This window comes from Pseudophryne corroboree, chromosome 12 (assembly GCF_028390025.1).
Source record: "Pseudophryne corroboree isolate aPseCor3 chromosome 12, aPseCor3.hap2, whole genome shotgun sequence".
Lineage (NCBI taxonomy): Eukaryota > Metazoa > Chordata > Amphibia > Anura > Myobatrachidae > Pseudophryne > Pseudophryne corroboree.
The window spans coordinates 158,343,518-158,360,665 of NC_086455.1; the positions used below are offsets into that span (position 1 = coordinate 158,343,518).

The 17,148-nt window shown below is 49.1% G+C and overlaps 1 long non-coding RNA gene across 2 annotated transcripts in view; it reads left to right on the top strand.

Annotated features, from left to right (window-relative positions):
- LOC134981086 (uncharacterized) overlaps positions 1 to 17,148 on the top strand; it is a 41,016-nt gene that overhangs the window by 16,659 nt on the left and 7,209 nt on the right. For both annotated transcript variants that reach the window (XR_010190515.1, XR_010190514.1), the window contains exon 2: positions 14,263 to 14,373. This is a non-coding gene — a long non-coding RNA (uncharacterized LOC134981086). The remainder of the gene's footprint in view (positions 1 to 14,262; positions 14,374 to 17,148) is intronic.

Genomic DNA, 17,148 nt, shown 5'->3' on the forward strand with positions numbered 1-17,148 from the left:
GGTTTCTCTTCTTTCTGCAAGCGGGTGTGGTTGTGGGCCTACGCTTGGGCTCCATAAAGGTTCAGATTTTGGCCTTGTCCATTTTCTTCCAGAAACAATTGGCTGCTCTCCCTGAAATTCAGACTTTCATGATAGGGATTCTGCACATCCAGCCACCCTTTGTGCCTCCTACTGCACCTTGGGATCTTAATGTGGTGCTGCAGTTCCTGCAGTCGGACTGGTTCGAGCCTTTACAGGAGGCGGACGTCAAGTTTCTAACTTGGAAGGTGGCCACACTGTTGGCATTGGCATCTGCTCGACGGGTGTCGAAATTGGGGGCATTGTCATGCAAGAGCCTCTACTTGTTTTCTTTGTTTTGTTTTTTTGTAACAATTTTTATTAATAGTATACATCAATATCACAAAGCTGTAAACCACCCCTACTTGTTTTTCTATGAAGATGGAGCTGAGCTCAGAACGCGTCAGCAATTTCTTCCAAGGTTTTTCATATCACCAACCTATTGTGGTGCCAGTGGCTACTGAATCCTCAATTACCTCACAGTCCTTGGATGTTGTGAGGGCTTTGAAAGTTTCTGTGAAGAGGACTTCTCGTCACAGGTAGTCGGACGCTCTGTTTGTCCTTTATGGTCCCAACACGGTTGGGTGCCCTGCTTCTAAGCAGACGTTTGCTCGGTGGATCGGGTTTACAATCCAGCATGCTTATTCTACGGCAGGCCTGCCGTGTCCAAGATCTGTTAAGGCCCACTCTACTCGTACAGTGGGTTATTCCTGGGCAGCTGCCCGGGGTGTCTCGGCTTTGCAGCTTTGCCGACCAGCTGCTTGGTCGGGGTCGAACACGTTTGCTGAACTTCTACAAGTTCGATACTTTGGCCTCTGAGGACCTTTAGTTTGGTCACTCCGTTCTGCAGGATCCTCAGCACTCTCCATCCCGTACTGGGAGCTTTGGTACATCCCCATGGTTCTAAATGGAACCCCAGCATCCTCTAGGACGTTAGAGAAAATAGGATTTTAATTACCTACCGGTAAATCCTTTTCTCGTAGTCCGTAGAGGATGCTGGGCGCCCGCCCAGTGCTTCGTTTTCCTGCGTTGCTACTTGGTTAAGTATTGGTTCAGCTGTTGCTGTTCCTCTTTCATGCATGGTTAGCATGACTTGCTTCAGGCTACGTGCGGATTGGCATGGTTGCTTCCTGTTTCATGCTAGATAACATGTTTTCTTTGTGTTGCTTGATGGTTGGCATGATTTCTTCATATTTCATCCTGGTTGGCATGATTTCTTCATGTTGCCTGCTGGTTAGCATGGTTTCTTCATGTTACCTGCTGGTTGACATGGTTTCTTCATGTTTCATGTGGTTTTACATAATTTCTTCATGGTGCATGCTGGTTAGCATGGTTTTTCCATGTTGCATGCTGGTCAGCATGGTTTTTTCGATTCGGTGTGAGCTGGTGTGAATCTCACCACTATCTGTATTTCCTTCTCTTGAAGTATGTCCGTCTCCTCGGGCACAGTTTCTAGACTGAGTCTGGTAGGAGGGGCATGGAGGGAGGAGCCAGCCCACACTGTTAAACTCTTAAAGTGCTAGTGGCTCCCAAAGGACCCGTCTATACCCCATGGTACTAAATGTGACCCCAGCATCCTCTACGGACTACGAGAAAAGGATTTACCGGTAGGTAATTAAAATCCTATTTTTCTACAAGCTGGAGTGGATGTGGGCCTACGTCTGGGCTCCATAAAAGTCCAGATTTCGGCCTTGTCCTTTTTATTTCAGAAACAGTTGGCTTCTCTCCCTGAAGTCCAGACGTTCTTGAAAGGTGTTCTACACATCCAACCTCCCTTTGTGCCTCCCACGGCACCTTGGGATCTCAATGTGGTGCTGCATTTCCTCCAATCGGACTAGTTTGAGCCGTTACAGGAGGTGGACGTAAAATATCTTACGTGGAAGACCGTCACACTGTTGGCCTTGGCTTCAGCAAGACGTGTGTCGGAGCTGGGAGCTTTGTCTCACAAAAGTCCCTATTTGATTTTCCATGAGGACAGAGCTGAACTCAGAACTCGTTAGCAATTTCTTCCTAAGGTGGTGTCTGCGTTTCACATCAACCAACCTATTGTGGTTCCGGTTGTCACCGACACCTCTATTACTTCAAAGTCTTTGGATGTTGTGAGGTCTTTGAAGGTGTATGTGAAAAGAACAGCTCGTCACAGAAAGACGGGCTCGCTGTTTGTTCTTTATGATCCCAATAAGATTGGGTGTCCTGCTTCTAAGCAGACTATTGCATGCTGGATCAAACTTACTATCCAGCATGCTTATTCCACGGCAAGTTTGCCATGTTCAAAATCTGTACAGGCCCACTCTACTCGGTCGGTGGGTTCTTCCTGGGCGGCTGCCCAGGGTGTCTCGGCTTTACAGCTCTGCCGAGCAGCTACTTGGTCAGGTTCGAACACGTTTGCTAAGTTCTACAAGTTCGATACTTTGGCCTCTGAGGGCCTTCAGTTTGGTCAATCAGTTCTGCAGGAACCTCAGCACTCTCCCACCCGGTTTGGGAGCTTTGGTACATCCCCGTGGTACTAAATGGACCCCAGTATCCTCTAGGCTGTAAGAGAAAATAGGATTTTAATTACCTACCGGTAAATCCTTTTCTCGTAGTCCGTAGAGGTTACTGGGCGTCCGCCCAGTGCTTCGTTCTTCCTGCACGGTTACTTGGTTAAATAATGTTGGTTCAGCCATTGCTGTTCCTGTTTCAAGTTTGGTTAGCATGGCTTTCCTCTTGTTGTGTATGCTAGTTCGGAATCTCACCACTATCCTTTTTTCTCTATCGTCCTAGTGGATGCTGGGGTTCCTGAAAGGACCATGGGGAATAGCGGCTCCGCAGGAGACAGGGCACAAAAAGTAAAGCTTTTCCAGATCAGGTGGTGTGCACTGGCTCCTCCCCCTATGACCCTCCTCCAGACTCCAGTTAGATTTTTGTGCCCGGCCGAGAAGGGTGCAATCTAGGTGGCTCTCCTAAAGAGCTGCTTAGAGAAAGTTTAGCTTAGGTTTTTTATTTTACAGTGAGTCCTGCTGGCAACAGGATCACTGCAACGAGGGACTGAGGGGAGAAGAAGTGAACTCACCTGCGTGCAGGATGGATTGGCTTCTTGGCTACTGGACATTAGCTCCAGAGGGACGATCACAGGTACAGCCTGGATGGTCACCGGAGCCGCGCCGCCGGCCCCCTTGCAGATGCTGAAGTTAGAAGAGGTCCAGAATCGGCGGCTGAAGACTCTGACAGTCTTCTAAAGGTAGCGCACAGCACTGCAGCTGTGCGCCATTTTCCTCTCAGCACACTTCACACGCTGTCACTGAGGGTGCAGGGCGCTGGGGGGGGGCGCCCTGGGAGGCAAATGTAAACCTATATACTGGCTAAAAATACCTCACATATAGCCCCCAGAGGCTATATGGAGATATTTAACCCCTGCCAAACTTCACTAAAGAGCGGGAGACGAGCCCGTCGTAAAAGGGGCGGGGCCTATCTCCTCAGCACACAGCGCCATTTTTTCTCTCACAGAAAGGCTGGAGAGAAGGCTCCCAGGCTCTCCCCTGCACTGCACTACAGAAACAGGGTTTAAACAGAGAGGGGGGGCACAAATTGGCGATATAAATATATATATATAAAGATGCTATTAGGGAGAAACACTTATATAAGGTTGTCCCTATGTAATTATAGCGTTTTTTGGTGTGTGCTGGCAAACTCTCCCTCTGTCTCTCCAAAGGGCTAGTGGGGTCCTGTCCTCTGTCAGAGCATTCCAGGTGTGTGTGCTGTGTGTCGGTACGTGTGTGTCGACATGTATGAGGACGATGCTGGAGGAGGCGGAGAAATTGCCTGTAATGGTGATGTCACTCTCTAGGGAGTCGACACCGGAATGGATGGCTTATTTAGGGAATTACGTGAGAATGTCAACACGCTGCAAGGTCGGTTGACGACATGAGACGGCCGACAAACAATTAGTAACGGTCCAGGCGTCTCAGAAACACCGTCAGGGGTTTTTTATAAAAAACGCCCATTTACCTCAGTCGGTCGACACAGACACGGACACTGAATCCAGTGTCGACGGTGAATAAACAAACGTATTCCTCATTAGGGCCACACGTTAAGGGCAATGAAGGAGCTGTTACATATTTCTGATACTACAAGTACCACAAAAAAGGGTATTATGTGGAAGTGAAAAAACTACCTGTAGTTTTTCCTGAATCAGATAAAATAAAATGAAGTGTGTGATGATGCGTGGGTTTACCCCGATAGCAAATATTGGCGTTATACCTTTTCCCGCCAGAAGTTAGGGCGCGTTGGGAAACACCCATTAGGGTGGATAAGGCACTCACACGCTTATCAAGTGGCGTTACCGTCTCCAAATACGGCCGCCCTCAAGGAGCCAGCTGATAGGCAGCTGGAAAAATATCCTAAAAAGTATATACACACAGACGGTGGTTATACTGCGACCAGCGATCGCCATCAGCCTGGAGATGCAGTGCTGGGTTGGCTTGGTCGAATTCCCTGACTAAAAAATATTTTATTGATATAGAGCATTTAATAGGATGCATTCTATATATATGTATGCGAGATGCACAGAGGGATATTTGCACTCTGGCATCAAGATAAGTGCGTTGTCCATATCTCCCAGAAGATGTCATGGACACGACAGTGGTCAGGTGATACAGATCCCATACGGCACATGGAAGTATTGCCGTATAAAGGGAAGGAGTTATTTGGGGTCGGTCCGTCGGACCTGGGGGCCACGGCCACAGCTGGGAAATCCAACCTTTTTTACCCCAAGTTACATCTCAGCAGAAAAAGACACTGTCTTTTCAGCCTCAATCCTTCCGTTCCCATGTGGGCAAGCGGGCAAAAGGCCAATCATATCTGCCCAGACATAGAGGAAAGGGAAGTAGACTGCAGCAGGCAGCCCCTTCCCAGGAAAAGAAGCCCTCCACCAGTGGGGGGGTAGTCTCAAGAGTCTCAGCGCGCAGTGGGATCACTCGCAAGTTGACCCCTAGATCATACAAGTATTATCCCAGGGGTACAGATTGGAGAGTCGAGACATTTTTTCCTCGCAGGTTCCTGAAGCCTGCTTTACCAACGGCTCCCTCCGACAAGGAGGCAGTATTGGGGAAAAAATTCACAAGCTGTATTTCCAGCAGGTGATAATCAAAGTACCCCTCCTACAACAAGGAAAAGGGTATTAGTCCTCCACACTATATTGTGGTACTGAAGCCAGACGGCTTGGTGAGACATAGTCTAAATCTTTGAACACTTACATAAAAAGGTTCAAATCAAGATGGAGTCACTCAGAGCAGTGATAGAGAACCGGAAAAAAGGGGACTATATGGTGTCCCTGGACATCAAGGATTACCTCCATGTCCAAATTTGCCCTTCTCAACAAGGGTACCTCTGGTTCGTGATACAGAACTGTCAATATCAGTTTCAGACGCTGCCGTTGAATTATCCACGGCACCCCGGGCCTTTACCAAGGTAATGGCCGAAAAGATGATTCTTAAAAGAAGAAAGGCATCTAAATTATCCCTTACTTGGACGATATCCTGAAAGGGACAAGTTCCAGAGAACAGTTGGAAGTCGGAAAAGAACTATCTAAAGTAGTTCTACGACAGCACGAGTGGATTCTAAATATTCCAAAAATCGCAGCTGTTTTCCGATGATACGTCTGCTGTTCCTAGGAATGATTCTGGGCATAGTCCAGAAAGAGGTATTTCTCCTGGAGGGGAAAGCCAGGGAGTTATCCGACCTAGTCAGAAACCTCCTAAATCCAGGCCAAGTATCAGTGCATCAATGCACAGGAGTCCTGGGAAAAATGGTGGCTTCTTACGAAGCGATTCCATTCGGCAGATCTCACGCAAAAACTTTTCAGGGGGATTTGCTGGACGAATGGTCCGGATCGCATCTTCAGATGCATCAGCGGATAACCCTGTCTCCAAGGACAAGGGTGTCTCTTCTGTGGGGGCTGCAGAGTGCTCATCTTCTAGAGGGCAGCACATTCAGCATTCAGGACTGTGTTCTGGTGACCACGGATGCCAGCCTGAGAGGCTGGGGAACAGTCACACAAGGAAGAAATTTCCAAGGAAGTGTGGTCAAGTCTGGAGATTTCTCTCCACATGAATATACTGGAGCTAAGGGCAATTTACGATGCTCTGAGCCTAGGAAGACCTCTGCTTCAAAGTCAACCGGTGCTGATCCAGTAGGACATCATCATGGCAGTCGCCCACGTAAACAGACGGGGCGGCACAAGAAGCAGGAGGGCAATGACAGCAAGGATTCTTCGCTGGGCGAAAGATCATGTGATAACACTGTCAGCAGTGTTCATTCCGGGAGTGGACAACTAGGAAGATTTCCTCAGCATAAATGAATTCCACCCGGAAAAGTGGGAACTTCATCTGGAAGTTTCCACATGTTTGTAAACCGTTGGGAAAGACCAAAGGTGGTTATGATGGCGTCCCACATGAAGCGCCAGGTCTAGAGACCCTCATGCAATAGCTGGGACGCTCTGGTAACACCGTGGGTGTACCAGTCGGTGTATGTGTTCCCTCCTCTGCCTTTCATACCCAGTGTATGGAGAATGATAGGAAGGAGAGGAGTAAGAACTATACTCGTGGTTCCGGTTTGGGCCAAGAAGAACTTGGTACCCGGAACTTCAAGAGATACTAGAAAGGATCTTGATTCAGCAAGAATCATGTCTGTTCCATGACTTACCGCAGCTGCGTTGACGCCAGGGCGGGTGAACGCCGGATCCTAAGGGAAAAAGGCATTCCGGAAGAGGTCATCCCTACCCTGGTCAGAGCCAGGAAGGAGGTGACCGCACAACATTATCACCGCTTAGGTGAAAATATGTTCCATGGTGTGAGGCCAGGAAGGCTCCACGGAAGAATTTCAACTAGGTTAATTCCTACATTTCCTGCAAGCAGGAGTGTATATGGGTCTCAAATTGGGGTCCATTAAGGTTCAAATTTCGACCGGTCGATTTTCTTCCAGAAAGAAATTGGCTTCAGTTCCTGAAGTCCAGAAGTTGTTAAGGGAGTACTGCATATACAACCCCTTTTTGATGTCTCCAGTGGCACTGGGCGATCTCAACGTAGTTTGGGATTCCTAAAATCACATTGTTTTAAACAACTCAAATCTGTGGATTTGATATATCTCACATGGAAAGTGACCATGCTGTTGGTCCTGGCCTCGGCCAGGCGAGTGTCAGAATTGGCGGCTTTATCTCACAAAGCCATATCTGATTGTCCATTCGGACAGAGCAAAGCTGTGGACTCGTCCCCAGTTTCTCCCTAAGGTGGTGTCAGCGTTTCACCTGAACCAGCTTATTGTGGTGCCTGCGGCTACTAGGGACTTGGAGGACTCCAAGTTGCTGGATGTTGTCAGGGCCCTGAAAATATAGTTTCCAGGTCGGCTGGAGTCAGGAAATCTGACTTGCTGTTTATCCTGTATGCACCCAACAAGCTGGGTGCTCCTGCTTCTAAGCAGACTATTGCTCGTTGGATTTGTAGTACAATTCAGCTTGCACATTCTGTGGCAGGCTTGCCACAGCAAAAAAATATGTAAATGCCCATTCCACAAGGAAGGTGGGCTCATCTTGGGCGGCTGCCCGAGGGGTCTCGGCATTACAACTCTGCCGAGCAGCTACGTGGTCGGGGGAGAACACGTTTGTAAAATTTTACAAATTTGATACCCTGGCAAAAGAGGACCTGGAGTTCTCTCATTCGGTGCTGCAGAGTCATCCGCACTCTCCCGCCCGTTTGGGAGCTTTGGTATAATCCCCATGGTCCTTTCAGGAACCCCAGCATCCACTAGGACGATAGAGAAAATAAGAATTTACTTACCGATAATTCTATTTCTTGTAGTCCGTAGAGGATACTGGGGTCCATTTAGTACCATGGGGTATAGACAGGTCCACTAGGAGCCATGGGCACTTTAAGAAATTGATAGTGTGGGCTGGCTCCTCCCTCTATGCCCCTCCTACCAGACTCAGTCTAGGAAACTGTGCCCGCGGAGACGGACATACTTTGAGAGAAGGATATAATAAGAATTTACTTACCGATAATTCTATTTCTCGGAGTCCGTAGTGGATGCTGGGGTTCCTGAAAGGACCATGGGGAATAGCGGCTCCGCAGGAGACAGGGCACAAAAAGTAAAGCTTTTCCAGATCAGGTGGTGTGCACTGGCTCCTCCCCCTATGACCCTCCTCCAGACTCCAGTTAGGTACTGTGCCCGGACGAGCGTACACAATAAGGGAGGATTTTGAATCCCGGGTAAGACTCATACCAGCCACACCAATCACACCGTACAACTTGTGATCTAAACCCAGTTAACAGTATGATAACAAAAGGAGCCTCTGAAAGACGGCTTCCTACAACAATAACCCGATTTTTGTAACAATAACTATGTACAAGTATTGCAGAATAATCCGCACTTGGGATGGGCGCCCAGCATCCACTACGGACTCCGAGAAAATGATTTACCGGTAGGTAATTAAAATCCTATTTCTCTAACGTCCTAAGTGGATGCTGGGGACTCCGTAAGGACCATGGGGAATAGCGGCTCCGCAGGAGACTGGGCACATCTAAAGAAAGCTTTAGGACTATCTGGTGTGCACTGGCTCCTCCCCCTATGACCCTCCTCCAAGCCTCAGTTAGATCTCTGTGCCCGAACGAGAAGGGTGCACACTAGGGGCTCTCCTGAGCTTCTTAGTGAAAGTTTTAGATTAGGTTTTTTATTTTCAGTGAGACCTGCTGGCAACAGGCTCACTGCATCGAGGAACTAAGGGGAGAAGAAGCGAACTCACCTGCGTGCAGAGTGGATTGGGCTTCTTAGGCTACTGGACATTAGCTCCAGAGGGACGATCACAGGCCCAGCTTGGATGGGTCCCAGAGCCGCGCCGCCGGCCCCCTTACAGAGCCAGAAGGCAGAAGAGGTCCGGAAAATCGGCGGCAGAAGACGTCCTGTCTTCAACAAGGTAGCGCACAGCACTGCAGCTGTGCGCCATTGCTCTCAGCACACTTCACACTTCGGTCACTGAGGGTGCAGGGCGCTGGGGGGGGGGCGCCCTGAGACGCAATAAAAACACCTTGGATGGCAAAAAAAATGCATCACATATAGCTCCTGGGCTATATGGATGCATTTAACCCCTGCCAGAATCCATAAAAAAAGCAGGAGAAAAGTCCGCGAAAAAGGGGCGGAGCCTATCTCCTCAGCACACTGGCGCCATTTTCCCTCACAGCTCCGTTGGAGGGAAGCTCCCTGTCTCTCCCCTGCAGTCACTACACTACAGAAAGGGTTAAAAAAGAGAGGGGGGCACTAATTGGGCGCAGTATTAACTATACAGCAGCTATAAGGGGAAAAACACTTATATAAGGTTATCCCTGTATATATATAGCGCTCTGGTGTGTGCTGGCAAACTCTCCCTCTGTCTCCCCAAAGGGCTAGTGGGGTCCTGTCCTCTATCAGAGCATTCCCTGTGTGTGTGCTGTATGTCGGTACTTTTGTGTCGACATGTATGAGGAGAAAAATGATGTGGAGACGGAGCAGATTGCCTGTAATAGTGATGTCACCCCCTAGGGGGTCGACACCTGAGTGGATGAACTGTTGGAAGGAATTACGTGACAGTGTCAGCTCTGTATAAAAGACAGTGGTTGACATGAGACAGCCGGCTACTCAGCTTGTGCCTGTCCAGACGTCTCATAGGCCGTCAGGGGCTCTAAAGCGCCCGTTACCTCAGATGGCAGATATAGACGCCGACACGGATACTGACTCCAGTGTCGACGGTGAAGAGACGAATGTGACTTCCAGTAGGGCCACACGTTACATGATTGAGGCAATGAAAAATGTTTTACACATTTCTGATAATACGTGTACCACCAAAAAAAGGGGTATTATGTTCGGTGAGGAAAAACTACCTGTAGTTTTCCTGAATCTGAGAAATTAAATGAGGTGTGTGATGATGCGTGGGTTTCCCCCGATAACAACGGATAATTTCTAAAATGTTATTGGCATTATATCCTTTCCCGCCAGAGGTTAGGGTGCGTTGGGAAACACCTCCTAGGGGGGATAAAGCGCTCACACGCTTGTAAGGGCTCTACCTTCGCCTGAGATGGCCGCCCTTAAGGATCCTGCTGATAGAAAGCAGAAGGGTATCCTAAAAGGTATTTACACACATACTGGTGTTATACTGCGACCAGCAATCGCCTCAGCCTGGATGTGCAGTGCTGGGTTGGCGTGGTCGGATTCCCTGACTGAAAATATTGATACCCTAGATAGGGACAGTATATTTTTGCCTATAGAGCATTTAAATGATGCATTTTTATATATGCGTGATGCACAGCGGAATATTTGCCGACTGGCATCAAGTCTAAGCGCGTTGTCCATTTCTACCAGTAGAGGGTTATGGACATGTCAGTGGTCAGGTGATGCGTATTCCAAACGGCATTTGGAAGTATTGCTTTATTAAGGGAGGAGTTATTTGGGGTCGGTCTTTCAGACCTGGTGGCCACGGCAACAGCTGGGAATTCCACGTTTGTACCCCAGGTCGCCTCTCAACATGAGAAGACGCCGTATTATCAGGCGCAGTCTTTTCGTGGACAAGCGGGCAATAGGTTCCTCATTTCTGCCCCGTGACAGAGGGAGAGGAAAAAGGCTGCAGAAATCAGCCAGTTCCCAGGAACAGAAACCCTCTCCCGCCTCTGCCAAGCCCTCAGTATACGCTGGGGCTTTACAAGCAGAATCAGGCACGGTGGGGGGCCCGTCTCAATGAATTTCAGCGCGCAGTGGGCTCACTCGCAAGTAGACCCCTGGATCCTTCAGGTGATATCTCAGGGGTACAAATTAGAATTCGAGACGTCTCCCCCTCGCCGTTTCCTATAGTCGGCTTTACCGATGTCTCCTTCTGACAGGGAGACAGTTTTGGAAGCCATTCACAAGCTGTATTCCCAGCAGGTGATAATCAAGATACCCCTCCTGCAACAGGGAACGGGGTATTATTCCACACTGTTGTGGTACCGAAGCCGGACGGCTCGGTGAGACCGATTCTAAATCTAAAATCTTTGAACACTTACGTACAGAGGTTCAAATTCAAGATTGAGTCACTCAGAGCAGTGATTGCGAACCTGGAAGAAGGGGACTACATGATGTCTCGGGACATCAAGGATGCTTACCTTCATGTCAAAATTTACCCTTCTCACCAAGGGTACCTCAGGTTTATGGTACAGAACTGTCACTATCAGTTCAGACGCTGCCGTATGGATGGTACACGGCACCCCGGGTCTTTACCAAGGTAATGGCCGAAATGATGATATTCCTTCGAAGGAAGTGAATTTTAGTTATCCCTTCCTTGGACAATTCCCTGATAAGGGTAAGATCCAGGGAACAGTTGGAGGTCGGTGTAGCACTATCTCAGGTAGTGTTGCGGCAGCACGATTGGATTCTCAATATTCCAAAATCGCACCTGGTTCCGACGACGTGTCTTCTGTTCCTAGGGATGATCCTGGACACAGTCCAGAAAAAGGTGTTTCTCCCGGAGGAGAAAGCCAGGGAGTTATCCGAGCTAGTCAGGAACCTCCTAAAACCGAGCCAAGTCTCAGTGCATCAATGCACAAGGGTTCTGGGTAAAATGGTGGCTTCCTACGAAGCAATCCCATTCGGCAGATTCCACGCAAGAACTTTCCAGTGGGACCTGCTGGACAAATGGTCCGGATCGCATCTTCAGATGCATCAGCGGATAACCCTGTCACCAAGGACAAGGGTGTCCCTCCTGTGGTGGTTGCAGAGTGCTCATCTTCTAGAGGGCCGCAGATTAGGCATTCAGGACTGGGTCCTGGTGACCACGGATGCCAGCCTGCGAGGCTGGGGAGCAGTCACACAGGGAAGGAATATCCAGGGCTTATGGTCAAGCCTGGAGACATCACTTCACATAAATATCCTGAAGCTAAGGGACATTTACAATGCTCTAAGCTTAGCAAGACCTCTGCTTCAAGGTCAGCCGGTGTTGATCCAGTCGGACAACATCACGGCAGTCACCCACGTAAACAGACAGGGTGGCACAAGAAGCAGGAGGGCAATGGCAGAAGCTGCAAGGATTCTTCGCTGGGCTGAAAATCATGTGATAGCACTGTCAGCAGTATTCATTCCGGGAGTGGACAACTGGGAAGCAGACTTCCTCAGCACGACCTCCACCCGGGAGAGTGGGGACTTCACCCAGAAGTCTTCCACATGATTAAAAACTCGACAGGTATTGCGCCAGGTCCAGGGACCCTCAGGCAATAAGCTGTAGACGCTCTGGTAACACCGTGGGTGTACCAGTCAGGGTATGTGTTCCCTCCTCTGCCTCTCATACCCAAGGTACTGAGATTGATAAGATGGAGAGGAGTAAGCACTATATTCGTGGTTCCGGATTGGCCAAGAAGGACTTGGTAACCGGAACTTCAAGAGATGCTCACGGAGGATCCGTGGCCTCTACCTCTAAGAAGGGACCTGCTCCAGCAAGGACCCTGTCTGTTCCAAGACTTACCGCGGCTGCGTTTGACGGCATGGCGGTTGAACGCCGGATCCTGAAGGAAAAAAGGCATTCCGGATGAAGTCATCCCTATCCTGATCAAAGCCAGGAAGGATGTAACCGCAAAAACATTATCACCGCAATTGGCGAAAATATGTTGCGTGGTGCGAGGCCAGTAAGGCCCGACGGAGGAAATTCAACTGGGTCGATTCCTACATTTCCTGCAAACAGGAGTGTCTATGGACCTGAAATTGGGGTCCATTAAGGTTCAAATTTCGGCCCTGTCAATTTTCTTCCAAAAAGAACTAGCTTCAGTCCCTGAAGTTCAGACGTTTGTAAAAGGGGTACTGCATATACAGCCTCCTTTTGTGCCTCCAGTGGCACTTTGGGATCTCAATGTAGTTTTGGGTTCCAAAAGTCACATTGGTTTGAACCACTTAAATCTGTGGAGTTAAAATATCTCACATGGAAAGTGGTCATGCTGTTGGCCCTGGCCTGGGCCAGGCGCGTGTCAGAATTGACGGCTTTATCCTGAAAAAGCCCTTATCTGATTTTCCATTCGGACAGGGCGGAATTGAGGACTCGTCCTCAGTTTCTCCCCAAGGTGGTTTCAGCGTCTCACCTGAACCAACCTATTGGTGGTGCCTGCGGCTACTAGGGACTTGGAGGCCTCCAAGTTGCTAGACGTTGTCAGTGCCCTGAAAATATATGTTTCCAGGACGGCTGGAGTCAGGAAATCTGACTCGCTGTTTATCCTGTGTGCACCCAACAAGCTGGGTGCTCCTGCTTCTAAGCAGACTATTGCTCGTTGGATTTGTAGTACAATTCAGCTTGCACATTCTGTGGCAGGCCTGCCACAGCCAAAAATCTGTAAATGCCCACTCCACAAGGAAGGTGGGCTCATCTTGGGCGGCTGCCCGAGGGGTCTCGGCTTTACAACTTTGCCGAGCAGCTACTTGGTCAGGAGCAAATACGTTTGTAAAATTCTACAAAATTGATATCCTGGCTGAGGAGGACCTGGAGTTCTCTCATTTGGTGCTGCAGAGTCATCCGCACTCTCCCGCCCGTTTGGGAGCTTTGGTATAATCCCCATGGTCCTTACGGAGTCCCCAGCATCCACTTAGGACGTTAGAGAAAATAAGAATTTACTTACCGATAATTCTATTTCTCATAGTCCGTAGTGGATGCTGGGCGCCCATCCCAAGTGCGGATTGTCTGCAATACTTGTACATAGTTATTGTTACAAAAATCGGGTTATTATTGTTGTGAGCCATCTTTCAGAGGCTCCTCTGTTATCATGCTGTTAACTGGGTTCAGATCACAGGTTATACGGTGTGATTGGTGTGGCTGGTATGAGTCTTACCCGGGATTCAAAATCCTTCCTTATTGTGTACGCTCGTCCGGGCACAGTATCCTAACTGAGGCTTGGAGGAGGGTCATAGGGGGAGGAGCCAGTGCACACCAGATAGTCCTAAAGCTTTCTTTAGATGTGCCCAGTCTCCTGCGGAGCCGCTATTCCCCATGGTCCTTACGGAGTCCCCAGCATCCACTACGGACTATGAGAAATAGAATTATCGGTAAGTAAATTCTTATTTTTTGCTTCAGATTTTCTGCTGAAATGGCCCGTAAAACCTACGATTTATCTCTTTGTACGTCCTAATAAAGGTCACTGATCACTTTAAGAGCATTAGAATTGAGTTAATTAGGTGCTAATGACGATTTTCTAACAGGCACCTGTGAGGCGCACTGCGACTGAACCCGGGAGACCCAGAGATGCGCCTGACGGAGGGTTAACGGCAATCATAAAATATGAGGAAAGCCAGAGAGCAGAGCATTTTGGGGTAAATTTACTAAGATTCGTGTTTTGCCCGAGATTAAACACGCTGGTGATCGGACACGTGTGACATTTTGTGAATCAAACACAGAAATTTGTGTTTTGACAGAATCGTGTTTAAAAGTGTGAGTGTTCAGTCATATCTGTCCAAAGTGTATAGTCCTGCCTGTGATCAGCGTGTTTTGAGAAGCCTGCACAGACCAGCGTGATGTGCGCAGGGCTTCTCTGTAAAAGTATTGAAAGCGCTATAAAAAAATAAAAAAAAATACTCGTATCCCCCACTCCCCTAAGTAAAACCAGCCCCAGGCTCTTTGAGCTGGCCCTGGTTCAAATAATAATACGTGGGACAAAATGCATAGGGGTCCCCTGTATTTAATGAGCCAGCACCGGGCTCTTGAAGCCGGACCAGATTCTAAAAATACAGGGTGAAACAGAGAAGGGTTCCCTCGTATTCTTAGAATCTACACTGGGCTCCACCAGCAGGGGGGTAATGCCACAGCCGGGGGACAAAGTTCAGTGGTCCCCCAGCCAAAGCATTCTTCCACCTCTAACTAGTCAGCCTGGGCTGGGGATTCCAGTCTACCCCAGTCCTTGGCTGGAGCCAGGGGCTATCCCCCGCCCCTCAGCTGGTGGGTGTGATGTTGATAGTGGGGAGTTGTAACGGGGAAACGCAAATTGGCTGAGTCACTTATAGGCAATCAGTGGCCTGTTACCATGGTACTTGTGGTTCTCCAAGTACTGGCTCGTGGGGAGGCTTGCTGGGACCTGTAGTCGCCCTCTAAAGGACAATATATTTTCTCTAACGTCCTAGTGGATGCTGGGAACTCCGTAAGGACCATGGGGAATAGCGGGCTCCGAAGGAGGCTGGGCACTCTAGAAAGATTTATGACTACCTGGTGTGCACTGGCTCCTCCCACTATGACCCTCCTCCAAGCCTCAGTTAGATCTTGTGCCCGGCCGAGGTTGGATGCACACTAGGGGCTCTCCTTCACCAAGGTAGCGCACAGCACTGCAGCTGTGCGCCATTGCTCCTCATGCACACCACACACTCCGGTCACTGATGGGTGCAGGGCGCTGGGGGTGGGCGCCCTGAGCAGCAATATAAACACCTTAGCTGGCAAAAATACATCACATATAACCCCCAGGGCTATATGGCTGTATATTAACCCCTGCCAGATTCCATAAAAATGCGGGAGAAAAGTCCGCGAAAAAGGGGCGGAGCCTATCTCCTCAGCACACTGGCGCCATTTTTCCCTCACAGCTCCGTTGGAGGGAAGCTCCCTGGCTCTCCCCTGCAGTCTACACTACAGAACAGGGTTAAAACAGAGAGGGGGGGCACTAAATTTAGGCGCAGTATAAATTATATAAAAGCAGCTATAGGGGACATAACTCAGTTAGTCCCTGCATTATATAGCGCTCTGGTGTGTGCTGGCATACTCTCACTCTGTCCCCCCAAAGGGCTTTTGTGGGTCCTGTCCTCATTGAAGCATTCCTTGTGTGTGTGCGGTGTGTCGGTACGGCTGTGTCGACATGTTTGATGAGGAGACTTATGTGGAGGCGGAGCAGTTGCCGATAAATGAGATGTCGCCCCTGTGGGCCGACACCAGAGTGGATGGATAGGTGGAAGGTATTAACCGACAGTGTCAACTCCTTACATAAAAGGCTGGATGACGTAACAGCTATGGGACAGCCGGCTTCTCAGCCCGCGCCTGGCCAGACGTCTCAAAGGCCATCAACGCTCCCTCAGATGGCAGACACAGATATCGACACGGAGTCTGACTCCAGTGTCTACGAGGTTGAGACATATACACAATCCACTAGGAACATCCGTTACATGATCCCGGCAATATAAAATGTGTTACACATTTCTGACATTAACCCAAGTACCACTAAAACAAAGGGTTTTATGTGTGGGGAGAAAAAGCAGGCAGTGTTTTGTTCCCCCATCAAATGAGTGAATGAAGTGTGAAAAAGCGTGGGTTTCCCCGATAAGAAACTGGTAATTTCTAACAAGTTACTGATGGCGTACCCTTTCCCGCCAGAGGATAAGTTACGCTGGGAGATATCCCCTAGGGTGGATAAGGCGCTCACACGTTTGTCAAGGTGGCACTGCCGTCTTAGGATACGGCCACTTTGAAGGTACCTGCTGATAAATAGCAGGAGGCTATCCTGAAGTCTGTAATTACACACTCAGGTACTAGACTGAGACCTGCAGACTGCTGCAGCGTGGTCTGTACCCCTTTCAAACAGGGATACTATTTTGCGAACATAAGACGTCGTCTTATATATGAGGGATGCACAGAGGAATATTTTGCCGGCTGGCATCCTGAATTATTGCAATGTCCATTCTGTCAGGAGGGTATTGGAGACCCAACACTGGACAGGTGATGCTGACTTTAAAAGGCACATAGAGCCTTATAAGGGTGAGGAATTGGTTGGGGATGGTCTCTGGGACCTCGTATCCACAGCAACAGCTGGGATGAAAATATTTTACCTCAGGTTTCTTCACAGCCTAAGAAACGCACTGTATAATCAGGTACAGTCCTTTCGGCTTCAAAAAAGGGAAGAGGGAAAATGCTGCACCAGCAGCCAGTCCCCAGAATCAAAATTCTTCCCCTGCTTCCTCTGAGTCCACCGCATGACGCGGGGGCTCCACAGGCGTAGCCAGGTACGGTGGAGGGCCGCCTCAAAAATTTCAGCGATCAGTGGGCTCGCTCACAGGTGGATCCCTGGATCCTTCAAGTAGTATCTCAGGGGTACAAGCTGGAAGTCGAGGCGTCTC